The following is a 17,386-nucleotide window of genomic DNA, read 5'->3' as shown; positions in this document are numbered from 1 at the left end:
TGCACAGCTGTGAGGGGGGGGGGGTTGCACAGGGAGGAGAGAAGGGTAAATGTCAGGAGATTATAGTCAGAGAGAGGGAAAAGAGAGTTTGAAGAATCTGATACAGAAGAAGCAAGTAAAGATGAGGTCAAGCATATGATCAGTGGTGGATTATAATAAGGGCACAATGGGTGGCTGCTGCAAGCCTTACACTCCAGGTTAGCCCATGGGGATTCTAAAAAAAAGGTTTTAGCTTTTGAAGTCTTTAGACTGATTTTCAGAGAGAGGTCAGCAATGTCAGGCTTCGTATTCCTCTCAGTGAAATCAAATGATTATGTGCAATGCATATGTACAATGCTTGTTTCAGGAAACAAGGGACAAGACAGAGCGCCTCCATAGTGTAAAAGTGTAATTTATTTGTACAACACGCAAATAAAAATGTACTTACAGGAAAGTCGGTGGTTAAAAGCATACAAATGGTGATGAAGTATAAAATCTCTAGCAGCGGAAGTCTGAAGGAGTACAGCACATCAGCGTCCTCTGCCCCCTTGAGTTCTAAAGGTCTACGCGTTTCAGGGGCATGCCCCCTTCATCAGAACCTGCCCCCATCAGGGTTCTGATGAAGGGGGCATGCCCCTGAAACGCGTAGACCTTTAGAACTCAAGGGGGCAGAGGACACTGATGTGCTGTACTCCTTCAGACTTCCGCTGCTAGAGATTTTATACTTCATCACCATTTGTATGCGTTTAACCACCAACTTTCCTGTAAGTACATTTTTATTTGCGTGTTGTACAAATAAATTACACTTTTACACTATGGAGGCGCTCTGTCTTGTCCCTTGTTTCCTAGATCGATGGTCTTTTTGGCCAGTGAGAGCTGCCTTTTGAGTGTTTAAGCCAACTTCAAAACCAGCCCATCTTGCAACCAGAGTCGCCCTTATTGGTTTTTTCAATGCTTGTTTCAATATTATCTGCAACTCTTGCATGAAGAGTTTGCTAAATAGATGCCACCACATAAGATCCAAATAAATACATAAATACAAATTAAACACTGCCATCCAAACCCTGTAGAAATGTTTCACAAACCCATGTCAGAAGTAAAACTCAAATAAATGTGTACACAGACGATTATGCATCATACCATTAAACTGGTGGGGGACCATGAATTATAAATAGCACAGAGCTGGTACAATTAATCCATTGTTGCATGAGACTATAATTGTGATTAGGAGCAAATGATAATTGGGTGGAACCAAAGAAAGAGATGATTTAGAGGAGTTATTGTGTATTCATTCAGCAATCGACTCAAGAAAGCAAGCTTTGCCATTTATGGTCAACAAAATGCATGCTTTGGAATCAATTTCCTGTATAATACATAGTTGGTATGAATACCACTCCCAGCAGCTGTGAAATAAATTCTTATCTCAGATTGCTCTGGCAGTATTATATGCAAAAGATAACAATATACTTTGTAATTGTCATTCTGAAGTTCAATGAACAGAACAGAGAAGAGAAGGAATCAGTGTACATAGAAGTCATATGCAGAAAACAAAACACACCTACACAAGCCCTAAGCAGCCATGGTCAGGGGAGGAGAGGGGGGGGGGTGTCAAATATATTCTCAAAATATTTTTTGTTCATACATTATATTAAAATACAGATTAGCATAGTTTTTTAAACCTAAGCAGTACTGTCATATAAAGATTACCAGTCAAGCCAGCATTGCCGTGCTATCACAGCATCGTGCAGACTTGACCATTCCCTATAAGAATAATGACTTGTTTAATAATTTATTTGGTGCAAGTATGCTTTTATTGTTATCATTCCTAACATTATGTACCTAGTTTGTCATGTCAAGATCCTTTCATTTATACAATTTTATTTCTGCCCAGTCAAAGGCCCTACACCAGTGATTGCAGAGAAAGGATGTATTATTTTCTATTCTGTATGTTTGGAGGCCACTACAGACAACATTTAGAATCTAAAATATCTATCTCAAAAAGGTGTTGTAAAAGGTGAATATATAGCAGTAGCACGTTTATTGTAGGGAAAGATACAAATATAAATGGTATAATCAATGTATATTGTATATGAGGATCTATTACTATGTGTCCTCACATAAAATTGTATTCTTAATAAATAGAGGAAGAGAAGGAGTTTTATCTACCTTTTGGACTGCACAACTGCTGCACAGTAGTAGGAAAGCACATGTAAGACTATGAAAATTGATTTTGTTTGCACAATTTTAACATACTAGCAAGTTCTGACAATCTTTTATATGTCTCCTATGACACAGTAGCATTTTTTAATTTTCCAGGCAGTAGTGGATTGCTGGTAGGGTGAGGTACTTCTTTGATACAAAACTATATAAAAAAGTTTTGTGATCAAAAAAATTTGTTTTTAATAGATCAAGTTTGGACACTGTTGTCAGTTTTTTCATTGGCAGCTATTGCTGTTTAACTTGTTTTTAAACTGAGAGTGGGCCCTTGTCATTCATTAATTTGATGATCACCAAGTACCCTATTTCAGTGCAATGGCTTCTTGTTGCTTAGATTACAAAGTTGTAATGGTGGAATAAATAGTAGCGTGGGGCTGCTGTACAGGAAGCAGAGATGATGAAGCAAAACATCACACTGACAAGGGAATCAATTTCTTATAGTTAAGTAGTTTTAGTGCAGAATCACAAAATGGTTGTCGTATGGCAATAACGTGTTCATACCACTTTCAGGAAAGAAATTTGAGAAAAGACCTACTGTATCATTTTTCAAGTGTTAATTGGGCAGCTTGGATTGTTTTTGGGCTATTCCTTTTTTGGTTATGCATGCTTATGTGAATGTTGGCCAATGAAGGACAATATTTCCTGGACCTCCTATTCCTGGACCGGTTACTCCTATTATAGCTCATTAATTCTACCCTGGACCTCCACCAAATGTTCTTTTACTGCCCTCGCTCTGAATAATCCTATCTACTGTAGTACATTTCAAGAAATGTTTAATATATTCCTGAAATCAAATTCCAGCGCAGGTTCATCCTCTCCAGCGTAGTTGACCTCCTGTCCTGGGTTGCAAAGCTTCCATATGGTAGATGCCCATAGTGATTGGGCTTACTATTTTTAGTAACAAATAACTGATGTGGTTAGCTGAGTAAAGCTTTGTTGGCATTCTGCCTTTCTGATCTTTTTGTATTACCTCACTTTCTGTACCTTTTTCTGTGGTCTAGCATGGTGGAGACACTGGGACTTGTAACAAGGCATGAGCAAAAGGCCTTAAGAAATTCTTCCGAAATGTTAGTTTGTCCCCAATGACCCTGTGCTTGGTTTCCCAAACAACATTTCGGAAGAATTTCTGATAGATCTGTATCCTTCTGTCGAATGGGTTATAACTTAGACACTCCATTGTGCATATTCTGCTGTTCATCAGGCCCAGCCTATTTATGTGATGGTGGACAGGTTGAGTCAGACATTTCTAGACTGCAATGCTGTCTGCTCCTTTTGATCCTGTATCTACCCACTCCTTGTTTCATCTGACATGCAGTACAATCTTCTGCAACAGAAATATACAGAATTCACTTAGAAGGAGCTCTTTTGTGTTGTACATGCAGATAGCAGAATTCTCGAAATGGTGCCAAAAAGAAGCTGGAAGCGTTCTTCCTCCTCCAATTGAAATTCAAGCTCACTCGGTCAGGGATATGATCACTTCATGGGCTGATGTCAGAAAGGCCAGGAATTAGGAAAATTGTTGACATGTGCTTAACGTAAGTTTCCTTTCGTGGACCCTCCTCATGTCAGACTAGCTTTTCTGGCCTGTGCCCCCACATGACACTTAAGGTTTTTTATGAGCTAGTTAGGGGTAGTCCTGGGGGGGTCAGTGGGCTGAAGCTGAAGAAAATTATTTAATGATTAACAGCCAAAAAATTACAGTTTGCAGTTAAAATGAATACAAGAAGAAACAATAAACACAATTTCCCTGTCATTGTTCACTTTTTTCATTGTTGGCCAAAAATGGCACGTCTGTGACAGTCTTCTGACTAACACTGCATAAGCCAATGCAAATGAAACATTTTATCTGGCATATTCATGATTGTTGAATCTTTCACACAAACTATCAGCTGAATGACAAACATTTGTTAAAGGAATAATTTTTGTATGCTGTCTATGCTGTCTATGTATACTTACCAGTGTGGTTTAAAATCTTACAATATCTCATCACAGTCCAAGATTTGGAAAGCTAATTGTTTTGTTTTGATGAGCCCCTTTGATCTATACAACCTAATTTCATCATTAAATGTTCACTCTGTGAACTAACTCAGGTTACCTCTAGACTGTAATAAAAGTTAATCTGCTGTACCATATTTGACGTCCATGTACAATAGCCTTTCTCTGACCTAGAAGTTTTCAGTTCGTGTTCTTGTACAATATTTCTGTGTTTTCACTTCTTCTTGCAGATTGCAAAGCAGAATATATTACTGAATCATAAAAGTGGTACATTACACTACTTGTGGAAAAGTGTGTGTAGTTAGAATGTAAACCTAATCATTGGACCTTCACTGTATCAATGTAAACAATCACACAGTGTACATTGTGAGTAGTAGATCTAAACACTAACTAGTTAACATTTAGTTTTCTAAAGCATGTGTACAATAACCAATTGTTATGTTTTACCCTTAAAATACTGTTTACCTTTTCCTTCCACCTTTTTTTCATGGCAGTGTTGCTTATCTTTTTCAGGGTCGTTGTAGTTCATTTCTGTCTACATGCACGTGCACTAGCATCAGATGCTCATTATTGATCAGAATGGCTTTGCTTATGGTAACAGCTGTGGAACATGCCTACACAATGTGCCACTTGTAGCTGGGAATTTATCAAAACTGGAGCAGAAAACTTCTGGAGCAGCTGTACACAGCAACCAATCAGCATCCATCTTTCAGGTTCAAAGCTTAACTGAACAATTTGAAGAGAGAAGCTGATTGGATGCCATAGGCAACTGCCCCAGTTTTGATAAATTCCCCCATAGTCTCCATCAGAGCAGGGGCAACAAAGAATAACTGGGAAACATTTTTCATACGATTACAGGAAATGCCTGAATAAGGACCTTCACAAAAAGATCACCAGGCCTCTGTGTGCCCATTCTTTTTTTCTGTTTAGGTGTATTTTTTTTTGCCTCTAATCTGTCATAATTGCTGAGAGGAATTTTAAATGGTGTGGCTTTTCTTTAAGGGGATTGAAGGGAGCACAAAACCTTATACCTTATTTAACATTACAAACACACAGCTGCACTTAGGCTAATTTACAACATTATCAGAACAAGAGAAAAAGATAGTCTCAGGTATTCTGAGAGTCCTGTTATGAAGTGCTACAGTCTCTAGTGCAATACAATATACAATGTCACAGGATGGTGTGAGTATATATGTAGCATATGATATGGCAAATGATGCTTGTAAATACCAAGAGAAGTAGAAAACAGTTATTGTGCTTTGAGGTTAAGAAGGTTCAACATACTATGCGGACTGTCTTGATGGCCTGAAAGTAGATGAGGATGTGTGTTGGTGAGGCAGATACTTTCCCCCATATACTTCTTTGTGGGGTAATCTGTTACAATCTCTCATTAGTACACTTCTAGACCCTCAACTATGGGACGCACATGGAATTAAAAAGCTTTGACATATTAAACCTTATGGGACCCTTTTGGACTTTGGTTCCCTTAAATTCAAGTTCTCCCTGCCGAACAGAATTTTCTTTAGCTATTTACAATGATGACATGCAGTTCACTCTCAGTTTCGGCAGCCTATTTAGTTGGCCCCAAATCGCGTTGAGAGGTTTCTGATACAGGAGCGCCTGGGGACGATTCTCTCCTCTATCTTTCTTCGGTTATCTATGGCCTCTGCCTCTGGAACATTCCATCTTTTTGAGAAGTGGCATGGTGATATCCCTGGTCTGACGGAGGATGACTGGACTGAGAGTGTGCTGCAATATGTTCCCCTGATGATTTTGGCACGGGGTAGATACACTATATTACCAAAAGTATTGGGACTCCCCTCCAAATCATTGGATTCAGGTTCAAGTGGTAGGCCATGTAAAATTACAAAGCAGGGTCAGCACATGCTGAAGTGCACAGTGCGCAGAAGTCACCAACTGTCTGCAGAGTCAATACCTACAAACCTCCAAGCTTCGTGTGGCCTTCAGATTGGCACAACAACAGTGCATAGAAAGCTTCAGGGAATGGGTTTCCATGGCCGAGCAGCTGCATCAAGCCTTACATCACCAAGTGCAATGCAAAGCATCAGATGCAGTGGTGTAAAGCACGATGCCACTGGACTCTAGAGAAGTATAGACGTGTTCTCTAGCGTGACGAATCATGCTTCTCTGTCTGACAATCTGATGGATGTGTCTGGGTATGGCGATTGCCAGGAGAGTGGCACTTGCCTGACTGCATTGTGCCAAGTGTAAAGTTTGGTGGAGAGGGGATAATGGTGTGGGGTTGTTTTTCAGGGGTTGTGCTTGGCCCCTTAGTTGCAGTGAAGGGAACTCTTAAGGCATCAGCATACAAAGACATTTTGGACCATTTCATGCTCCCAACTTTGTGGGAACAGTTTGGGGATGGCCCCTTCCTGTTCCAACATGACTGTGCACAAAGCAAAGCATCAGTGCACAAAGCAAGGTCCATAAAGACATGGATGAGCGAGTTTGGGGTGGAGGAACTTGACTGGCCTGCACAGACTCCTGACCTCAACTCAATAGAACACATTTGGGATGAATTAGAGCGGACACTACGAGCCAGGCCTTCTCGTCCAACATCAGTACCTGAGCTCACAAATGCGCTTCTGGAAGAATGGTCAAACATTCCCATAGACACACTCCTAAACCTTGTGGATGCCTTCCTAGGAGAGTTGAAGCTGTTATAAAGGGTGGGCCAACTGAATATTGAACCCTACGGACTGAGACTGGGATGCCATTAGAGGTCATGTTGGCTATTATTTATTCTGGTACTAGTGATCGATGTTGAAGGTGTCAAATGGCTAGAGGTTCCTTCATACATATGGTGTGGGAATGTTCCAAACTCCAACAATTTTCACCGGGAGTACTTGATTGCCTAAATAGCATCTGTGGATTAACATTGGGGATGGATCCTGTGATCTTAGTACTGGGCATCTTAGATTGTATTGATGTATCACATCACCAAAGGCTTTTCCTTTTCTATGCTTTGTTCTATGTTGGACGGTAGGGTGCCGATATCGAGTATTTGGTCGAGTACTTGTGATGAGGGAGCATGGAGTCGGCTTCCCGACCAATCAGGAAGCAGGACGCTGTGTAATGACTCGCTGCCCGGCGTCCTGATTGGTTGGGAAGCTAGCCAATCAGGAAGCCAGGCAGCGAGTCATTACCCACCCTCTGGCTTCCTGATTGGTCAGAAAGCGCGCTCAATGCTTGAAGACGGCTTCCAGGCTAAACAGGAAGCCGGGCGGCGAGGCATTAGACGCCTCCCGACTTCCTTAATGGGACTTCCGGTATCAGTATTCGGTATTGGCGTGTACTGAAAAAGAAATATTGGTACTCGTCCTACTAGACGGACCATCCTCCTTAGATGGAGGATCCCAAATCCCCCAATGCTTGCTATGTGGAAAACTGTGATTAACAAAACCCTGCCTCTATTCAAGCATACCTATTTGGATCGAGGTTGTCCTGCCAAGTTTAAGAAGATATGGGCCAACTGGCTCGCAGCTCTTGACCTTACAACTGAGGACTGATGTTCCCTGTTGCTTACAATCCCTAGGGGAAATGTATTGACCTTCTGTATTCTCTCCCTTTCTCCTCCATCATTGCCCTCCCCCCTTCTTGCACATCCTCTCTATATTCTTTTTTCTCTGCCAGCTTTTTGCTTTTATTTCTTTTTTACCCTCCTTCCCTTCTCCTCCTACTTACATGCTATGTTTCAGTTCTCCCTCCCCTGCCCCCTCTTTTCTCTTCTCTTATCCAACGTTTCTCCTCTGAGGTTGTAGGATATCACACAATTATCATGTTCTCTTGAATTGCATGTATATATTATTACTAAGGTTGTTGATGGTTGCATAGTGCATTGGTTTTTTCCCTTCTTATCCCTTGCTGTAATTTACTTGTTATGTATATTGTTCTCTTTGTATGTTTATGGTTCAAAACAATAAAAGTATTCTGTTAAAAAAAAAAAAGTTAACCCTAGCCATATACATTTTCTCTCATCAGCTCATGTTGCTAAACAGCATAAATGGAGGAATCTACAGTGCAGGCACTCGTATTCACTCAGCCACAGCACCTGATGCTGACTGAATACTTGAACAGTGACTACAGTCTCTATTTGGCCGAAAGTTTTCCAACTGGCTAAGTGAATTTCTACATCCAATTTTGTTGAGCTGGGTAGTGCTAATAGGGCCACACAGGGCTTGAATTTTGGTTGATTAAGCAAGAATGGTTTGAAATTCGGACCATGTACTGCAAGCTTTAAAGTTACACAACACTACAAATACAGTGTACAAACCTCCTCAAGCAGAAGCTACCCACAAAAGCATGTGTAAGATATATCAGCTGAAACTATTGGCTGAAGACTTTGCAGACAGTAGGGGGTTGGTTTATACATAATTTGCAGAGCCATTTACCCTGCAGATCTTGGTAACTGTTTGTTCTGTGTGAATAGAGGCAAAAACAAAATTGTTTACTATATGTTCTTTTCAGATCAAATGCAATGTAATTTAATGTTCCTTTATGACTCTAAAGAGAGTTAGGAAGAAATAAGCAGAGTAGCGGGTGGGCATATGACATCATCTCTTGTCCTCTAATCACAAAATGCCTTGTATTCTGGAAAAAATACAAGGAAAGGGATTTATCAAAATTGGAGCAGACAGAATCTGGAGCAGCTGTACATGGCAACAAATCAGCTTCTATCTTTCATTTTTAAATCTGAGCTGAACAAACTGAAGAGAGAAGCTGATTGGTTACTATGGCTGACTGCTCCAGATTCTGTCTGCTCCAGTTTTGATAAATTCCCCCAAAGGCATTTTGTGAATGGGCAATAGTGACGAGGGATGGGTGATGTGACCAGATTACTTTACTGCCCGAGTCGCATTGCTTACTCCCCTCAGTGCCTGGAAGCTTGGCATTATGTGCAGGGCATGGCGAGCTGCAAGGTAAGATTTTTATAGTTTGCAGTGGCACTCCGCACATAACACCCAGCTTTCTAATAATTTACACTTTGTAGTGTATAAATGATATTTTTTCCTGGAGTTTGGCTTTAATAGTGGTGCACATACTTTCTCATAGTAGAATATAGGACTAACAGTGGCGAAGGAAGAAGTGTCCTGGAATCAGTGTAAGGAAAAAATGTCCCTACGCTGGTGGTGCCACTGCAATTAAAAAAAATGCCCCTGCGTCAGTATCAGTGGGAGGGAAAAAATGCTGCATCAGATGTGTTAGTCTGAGGTGCACTGCCTTGGCATTGCTGTCAGTGGGATAAATGAGGGGAGCTGCCAGGCTGGGAGGACTGTGTGGGTTGCCTTGTGTGGCTCTAGTGGAGGCATGGGAGCTGAAGGGCTTTGGGAAGAAGTGTGGCTAAGGTGCTCTTAGGAGGTTTTTGGGTGGGAAGCTCTGTGCGTGTATTCATTTCTCAAAGACCTCCTTCTGAGCATTAAGGCAGCCTCTCCTTTACAACATCTATGGTCATATAATCTGTCACATTGCAATGGTATACAGGAGGAATGGCAGTCCGCCCTCACTCCCCCAGTGAGCGCTCATACTAAGAAGGAGTTCTGTTTTCAGCGGGTGACTGCTCTTATGCCCTCAGTACACTGCCATTAGACTGAGGAGAGAGCAGAATCCTCCCCACAGCAGCTATCCCAGTCCCTGTTCTGTCTAACAGGAGTGATGCTAAAGTCACTCCTGTCAATCAACAAGAAGCTGGAGTACTTAGCAGGGCAGGTAAGCAGCCATGAACCCAAACAAAAAGGTGGCAAAAGCAGCAAGTTCCCGGCAGAAAGTAAATTAAAGGACTTGAATCATCATCACTGTGACCCACCAAACCTTTTACTGTTATTTAAAGTTGCTAGAAATTTCACTAATGAGAAAGTATAGCACAGTGATTAAAGAGTAACTCCAATTTCAAAATATAAAAATGAAAAAATCTTAAAAAAATGGATATAGCATATATAATTGTCACAAAAGCCATTTTGAAATTTAATGTTATAAAAAAAATCCCTTTTTATTTAATACTGCAGCCACTATAATGTTCTAAAGCTGCTAGAAAAAGGCAATGCAGTATGGAGACCTGGGGGTGTTCCATATACACTTGGTGTACAGAACACCCCCATAAATGTAACTTCTGGCTTCGGTAATTGGCCAATTCATTTTCCCAGAAGTCTGCACTAAGATACAAGTACAATTTTTGGCATCCTTTGCAATAGGAATGTAAATGTTGGTGAAATACTCCCTAAGGAATAATTACTACTAAAGGGATGCAAACACTGCAACTTTCCCTATCATAACCCAGGAAGCCCACCAGACGATTATAATAAACCCAGACACTCCCATTCAGGGATCAGTTTGGAAAGGACATGCTGCAACAAACAGCTTTTTCTTCAGACAGAAACAGGTAGGAAATTGCAATTAAGTTGGTTAAAATCCTTGTAATGTAAACAGTTCACCCAGAAGGGACTGTTTTTTCCCCAACAAAAGTGAAAATACTCATTAAGTATGAATGCCCTTGAGCTGCTCAGGCTGCTTACAGTCATTAAAATATCATCTAAATATCACTGTGCAGTTCAAAAGGCATTAGGGTTAGACCCACTGCACTCAGTAATCAGCATTCAGTAGCAGAATCCATCCTCTCTTCCTGAAATATGTGTGAGGACTCTTGTAATGAGGGGTGTGGTTGAAAGACATAATGCACATGTACGTATTAAAATACTCCCATCCAGGAAATAAAATGTGCATTTTGGTACAATTTAGAGGCGTATGCACACATACTAATTCTGTTGGCTCGAATATTCATTTATTCTAGCCACTAGAATAAATGTATATGCATATGCGTGTGTTTACATGTGTTTACATGGATATGAACATAAATTATGCCAGTAAGCTTCTCTCTGAATGCAGGTTTGGGCCATTTTTTATGACTCGGAAATCTCGTATAAAATACAGATCTAAACACCACATTGTGCATGGACACATTGGCTGAAATAGAACTACGTTCAGAGGCATTAGAAAATATGAAAAATGCCTCTAAAGTGGCATTTTTTTCTGCCCATGTGCCTGAGGGCAGAAAATTGTATTTTAATGCATCTCAAGCAAAAGTTGGTTTAAAATCATAACATGCAAAGGTACAGGAATACACAGAAAAAATTACTTTAATTGTGTTTTTTTAAGGAGCTAATATCAGTTTTAGATGAGTCTTTGCCTAACAAGCCAATCAGTGAATGTACCTCAAAAATTTAAAATATTTTCCGTATGGCGATAGAGCTCACATGACTCCCCAGATGCAGGTACATCTGTAGCTACAGTCAAGCCTAGACAGAGGTTAAGTGATTATATACTGTATATTCATATTCTTATTCTTATTCTTATTACAGGTATTTATATAGCGCCGACAATTTATGTAGCACTTTACATAAGTGCACATTCACATCAGTCCCTGTGTTCAAGGAGCTTACAATCTAAGGTCCTTATCTCACATGCATACATATGAGGGCCAATTGAGACAGGAGCCAATAAACCTACCAGCATGTCTTTGGAGTGTGGGAGGAAACTTGACTACCCGGAGGAAACCCACGCAAGCACAGGGAGAACATGCAAACTCCTTGTAGATAGTGACCTGACCAGGATTCAAACCTTTTTTTTTTCGAAAAAGCAGGCCTAAAGGTCTTCAAAAAACAGACCTAAACATGGCTTCAGGCTTGCTTTTACTTACACACAGCTGGGTTTAATATACACTCTCTGTATTTAATTTTCTCAGTAAGCAAATATGCATTGGTTGACATAGAAATTTCAAAGCTATATATTCTGTATACTGCATTTAAAATTATGACACTAGCACGATAAAACCATTTTAATAAGAAGGTGTCTGACATATCTATGATAGCCATTGACGTGAGATCATGTCATGTGTTCCAGTTTCTATGAAGCCAATATATTTTCGAGAAAAATCATGATATATAACCTGTCAAAACAAATATAACTGCAATATGTCTGGGAGTACAATGTACAACTGGGAGGTAAAAGTTCAATTAGCTATCTACCGAAAAGTGAGAGCGATAGAACAAAGGCCACTTTAAAACATCTTGCTATATGGTTCTGTAGATGTACATTCTGATAGCCATGAAACAGGAAGCTTTTTATAATGCGTTGTCCAGGCTGTGCCGGCTGTCTTGTTTGTGCAGGCTGAGCACATGCAGGATACAGCTACTAGGGCGTTGGCAGTGAACAGAGTTAATGAGGCAATCTTTCCTTGTACCAACATGAGTTAGTATTTTACCTCTGAATAATAGCCTTATACAAGTCCTATGTGCTTTTGTATTACCATCCAAGCAACACATGACATTGTAAGTTTCTTTGTAATATGGAAGCAGTGTTTAGCAATTCCTGTATTTGGTTTTAATTAATTTGGGAACAGTTAACAATCTGGGTGCACCTTTCAGTCTGTATCCATCATCTCCAATAATCCTGTGGTTGTTAAGGACCTGCTCCAAAAAGGAGAAAAATAACTTCCCCACGAAGTAGGGGTTGTTGCTAATAGTGACCTGACAGATTGTATTTATTACTTTTCCAGATGATACAGATAGGACGATAATAGATACGATGAGCACTAGTTCCAATTTTATTTATCTTCTCAATTTATAAATAGACCCTATGAGTTACTGTGTTTGAAGATCCTGCTCTTTCCAAATGCGTATAAAAAAGATTTGTAACCTATTCTTTATCAGGGCTGGATCAGTGTCCTCTTCTCTGTCACTTTTATTGTGTCATTCCCTCCCACCACAGATATTGGTGATGAAACTCAAATCATAGATTGTAAAATTAGTATACATTACGCATGACAACATGTCTCAATTATATCACCTATATAGTAATTAGTTATAAGTGAATTGGACTGGGTTCAGTTAATTAATTACTACATCATAAGGGACTCTCCCACTTTTTCTCTCTTGCATTTTTTTTTATTCCTGACTCATTAATTTACGTTCCTAACTCTCTTTTTTCTGAGAGCAACAAATTATACAAGTATGTAATTTATATGTATTTGGTTTTCAAGGGATGAGATAGCACCATCCCATATGCCAATCACAGGCCTGTTATTGTAATACAGCAAAGAGATACAAATAAGTATTATTGTGCACATTTTTCCCTGGGATCGCTTAATTGCAACACTTTTTCCCAAAGTGTATACTCTAACAATCTGACATAAAGTCCAACTGTATCTAAGTCATTACTCCACTCAATACCCCCCTGTATGTAAGCAATAGTCATTTCTCAAAAAGATCAAAAAGAGTCCTTAATCAACAATTTCAGTGAGACAATATGCACTCCTATGAGCAGTCTCTCCTAATAAATTCCCTGAATTTCCTCAAAATGATAGTGAAGTTACATTCCTCATTTTGTGTTTCCAGTAATGCAGAAGAACATCCAATGCACAGTACCTCCCAACAGCCCCACCACATTCCCTCTCCAGAACAGATGTAATCCATTATACAGTACCACTTCTGTAACACACTTCATCCTTTCCTTTCCTACTCACAGCACTCCTGTCAGCGTTCCCTGTTCTCATGGGTTATTGTACCTCTCTTCACTTCTGGGTTTCTAGGTCAGCAATTACTGGTCTTGTGTTACGGTACCAAGAGTAGTTCTGCTTTTTCAGGCTGTACCCCATTCAGCATTTTTCCAAACTGTCAGATTCAAGAGGGTGGTTTCTCGTAGAACTAAAAATAAAAAAAGTACCCTGCTCCTTGTGTAACATTTAAAAACTACGAAGGAAATTGATTAATATTGCACTCACAATACTCAATTTTGTCTTAAAAGATTTTCCATAAAAGTAATACCACAACATTCCACCACGATTGGGCATTCCTCAGACATCTCCAGTTCCACTAGCCTGCAGTGATGCTATATGCAATCTCACTTCAACAGGGAGCTTGGCAAGGTGTTAAGACTTTATTAGGAAGTATTTTAAAACACATTTTTTAACTGCCATCGACGAATACTTAATGCGTTTTGAGCGTGGCTCAAGCGCTCCTTCTCAGGAATGTAAATCTAAGAAATTCTTCTACAACACGCCACTTTATATTTAACAGAGCCTATCCTTCACAGAAAGCAATTAAAATCAAAGTCAGTGTTCAAACCTATGGGTTTAAAGGTCTCCATTCTATGTATCCACTGCCCTTGCCTTTGTGATAAAGTCCGTACAGTATCTCCTTCCCTCCAATCCTTTCTTATCTGTTCTATTTCAGAAAACGAAGATGTCTCGGGTCTCATGCATGTTCCTCTGCAAAATGGTCTGGAACGTTTCTGATATGTTGCTCTATACGTACATGCAGTGCTTTCTTTGTTCTCCCTATATATTGGAAAGGGCAAGTGCATTTTAGAAGATACACTACCTTCTCTGTGTTGCAGGATAAGCATTGATTGATTTCGTATTCCTTTTGCATTATTCATGACTGAAAGGTTTTTATAGATCTTTTTTCTTTTCTGCTACTTTTACATGCTTTGCACCTTTTGCAGTAAAATAAAACCCTTCAGATCACTAATCAATCTTTTTATCCCTAACATAGCTTTCTACAATTCTATCTTTAATTAAATGCTTTTTCTTGTATATAGGCTTCTTCATTAAAACCTTGTCATTTCTTTCGTAAAATCTGCAATGAAGGGAATAGTGTAACATAATTTTAGTTTTTATCTTTCACCTCCAGTAATTCCTGCCTTTTTCTTTCTTCAGCTTCTTTAAATGCCTTTTGAACTATTTTCTTTTTATAGCCCATTTCATAAAACTTCCTGGCCATTTATCTACCCTGTTCCCGAAAAAACTTTAGTTTGATACAGTTGTCTCTGAGTTAATAAAATTGTCCTTTTGGAATGTTTTTAATCCATGGCTTGTGATGGCAGCTCTCCATTCATAACAGGCCAATGCGATAAGTTGGTTTGTGATAGGTCCTATTTACAAAACTAGTTCCCTTAACTTCAATCCACAGATCTAAGATGGTGTTCCTTTCTGTGCTATATGTTTTGCTAAACTCAAGATGCCAATCAGGACTATTTAACTGTTTCAAAAACAGTTTCAAGAATGTTGCCAGGCCCCTCCACATGGTTGTACGGTCTGATCCTCATACAAGCCTATAAATAAGTTTGCATATTCTGATGCAAACATGCAACCCATCATCGACCCTCTCTTTTTTTATGTAGAACTTCCCATCAAGCCATAAGTAATTATTGTTTAAAAAAATATCACACAACTCACGATAACTGTACTTTTCTTGTCTTCTATGTTATTATCCTGCTCCAAGTAGTATTTTAGTGCTTTGATCCCTTTGTCATGTTCTATAATAATATAAGGAATTTAACAGCACTGGTGATTAAAACTTTTACTTTCTGCCACAAAATTTTACTCAGTTCTCTTATTATGTGGCCAGAGTCTCTAATATCTGATGGTAGTTAAATATCATGTGGTTGTATATATCTGATGGTAGTTAAATAATGTGTGGTTGTATATGAATATCGACATACTCTGAAACTCTCATGGTCAGACTATTAATACTAGATACTATAGGCCATTCACAGAAATTGGTCAGATCTTTATCTCACCCTCTGTGAGGGTGTAAATGATGGGAATGTTAGGGAACATTATGTTTCAATTTCTTCATACTTTTTTTTGTTAACGATGCCCTCCTTTAAACCCTCTTTCATAACTCTCTGTAATTCCTTTTTCAACCTTAGTGTATGGTCTCCTGGAAGGGGCTCATATGTATCCAAATAATGTATTATTTGTCAAATTTCTTGTTCTTAATATTCCCTATCCATAATAACCGATGCTTCCCTTAACTGCAACGTTTAATGACAATTGTTTTATCCTGTTTCAAACTTTTTAACACTTCACTTACTCCTTTAGAGATATTACCATATTTTGTGTTTTTTAATATCCAACATCTTCAAATATTTTAAAACTAGTTTTTTTTTAAGGAATTAATGCGTTCTCTATTTGCCTGTGTTGGATTAAAGGGGATTTATCTCTCAGGGTGGCGTATTTAGACTCATCCTGAACTGAGTTTTGATAGTGGACAGACAATATTTCTTCAGCGTTAACCTCCTAATACATTTCTATATATCCACAAACACAGTTTAAAAAGTAGCAAAAAATAAAATAGAAAATGATTGGGCGGAGCCAGCAGTGACAGCTAGCTCTGCCCAACTGTTTTCTATTGGCCGGGCGGTTCTGCTGCCGTCAGAATAATAAAATAATTTTTAAAAGATCACAATAGGAAAGCATAGCTTGATTCCTATTGGCTATTTCACTTTGCAATAGCAAACTAGCTATTGCACCCGCCCTCTGCTGCTGTCAATCACCAGAGGGGGACCTGATGGAGAACTGCAGGTCCCCCTTTGCTGATTGACAGCAGCAGTGGGCGGGTGCAATAGCTAGTTTGCTATTGTCTATTGCAAATTGAAATAGCCAATAGGAATCCAGCTATGCATTCCTATGGTGATTTATTTTTTTATTTATTCTGACGGCTGCCAACGGCTCCGATGTCAGAAGAAGAAAAAAAAACGAGCAGGGAAAGGTGCTCGATCGACCAGAGTGAACCTTTTTAGGAGAAAGTGTTTCTCTCCTGGGCGGCCAGGAGTCGTATTAGACTCCCAGAGCGTCTGGGAGAGTAATGACAGATGGTGTTCCTGGTTACCAGGTAACCAGGAACGCCATCTGTCATTACACACTGAGAACACGGAGAGGCCGCTCTCAGTGTGTAATGACAGCGTCCCTAGTTAGTTCGTAACCAGGGACGCTGATCTCTCTGAAAGTGGCTGGAGCCAGCGGTGAGATGATGGCAAGCTCCGCCCAGCTGTCAGAAGCAAGCTGCCAGCTTCGGCTTTCACTTTGGCTCAGTCGAGCCAAGGTATATTCCTTCGGCTCGACTGAGCCGCTCGGCCAACTTTGGTAGCTGTAGGGGCTATAGTGAATAGCTCGTACAGCAGCCCTTCGGTTCTACTGAACTGAAGGGGTCCTGGGGCCGAAGCAAGCCGAAGGATCAGCTGAAGCTACGGCTAGATCCTTCGGCAGCTTAGTGAATAGTAAAACAGCAAAAAGTTTCCAGGCACACTCACCAGCCAGCATGCAAAAAAACCCCGTCTAACCACTATGGTTAAAAGCCGAGGTTTAGATACACATCTTCTGCAGAAAATGTGAAAGCCG

The sequence above is a fragment of the Nanorana parkeri genome, unplaced genomic scaffold (assembly GCF_000935625.1).
Source record: "Nanorana parkeri isolate BGI_ZX_2015 unplaced genomic scaffold, ASM93562v1 scaffold45, whole genome shotgun sequence".
NCBI lineage: Eukaryota > Metazoa > Chordata > Amphibia > Anura > Dicroglossidae > Nanorana > Nanorana parkeri.
This window is presented reverse-complemented; position numbering follows the sequence as displayed.